Raw genomic sequence first — 1,108 nt, forward strand, 5'->3', positions numbered from 1 at the left:
GGAAATAAAGGTATCTGTACCAAAGCTGAAAAAGCACTCGAGGGCAGAAAAGTCAACACAGACTGATGAAAGGGCAGTGATGTTTTTGGAGAGGAAGACAAGAGAAAGATGTGACATTCTGCAAAGTCACCTCATGACTGAAATGTGGGGTGAGGCCAGCTGCATGCCTGGAAGAACACGATCATGGTTGCTGATCCGCATGAGCAGAGCTGTTGAGCCATGTGCTCTGCTGTGTGTTTTCAACAATGGCAACCAAAAGTAAAACAAAGGCAAGATGGGAGACGTGCAGATGAGGCTGGGGGTATCGGGAACAGCTCCAAAAAGGGGTTACCACCTGACCATAAGGCAAGAAAGAGAAATAAAAGGCATACAAATTGGCAAAGAGGAACTAAAACTATCTCTATTTGCAGATGATATGATCCTGTACGTGGAAAACCCAAGGGACTAAATTAAAAAAAAAAAACTACTGGAACTAATAGAGAGGTTCAGCAAAGTGGCAGGATACAAGGTCAACATACAAAAATCAATTGGATTTCTCTACACCAGCAAGGAGTCCACTCTGATAAAGAAATAAGGGAAACAATACCATTTACTATAGCTACCAAAAAAATAAAATATCTAGGAATAAACCTCACCAGAGACACAAAAGACCATACAGAGAAACCATAAAACCCTGCTACAAGAGACAACAAGGGCACTGCATAAATGAAGACCCTACCTTGTTCATGGATAGATAGAATGAATATTGTGAAAGTGTCAATACTACCTAAAGCGATCTACATATTTAATGCAATCCCAATTCAGATTCCAACAAAACTTTTTAAGGACATGGAAAAACTAATTAGTAATTTCATATGGAAAGGAAAGAGACCTCGAATAAGCAGAGCACTTCTGAAGAAGAAAAACAAAGTGGGAGGTCTCACACTCCCAGATCTAAAGAGCTGCTATACAACCACAGTAGTCAAACAGCCTGGTATTGGTACAATGATAGACAGACCAATGAATGGAACAGAATTGAAAGTTCAGATATAGACCCATCCATCTATGGACAACTGATCTTTGACAAAGGTCCAAAACCCATTAAATGGGGAAGAGACAGCCTCTTTAA

This window comes from Orycteropus afer, unplaced genomic scaffold (genome assembly GCF_000298275.1).
Source record: "Orycteropus afer afer isolate SDZICR_OR568_19922 unplaced genomic scaffold, OryAfe1.0 scaffold00398, whole genome shotgun sequence".
In the NCBI taxonomy this organism is placed as follows: Eukaryota; Metazoa; Chordata; class Mammalia; order Tubulidentata; family Orycteropodidae; genus Orycteropus; species Orycteropus afer.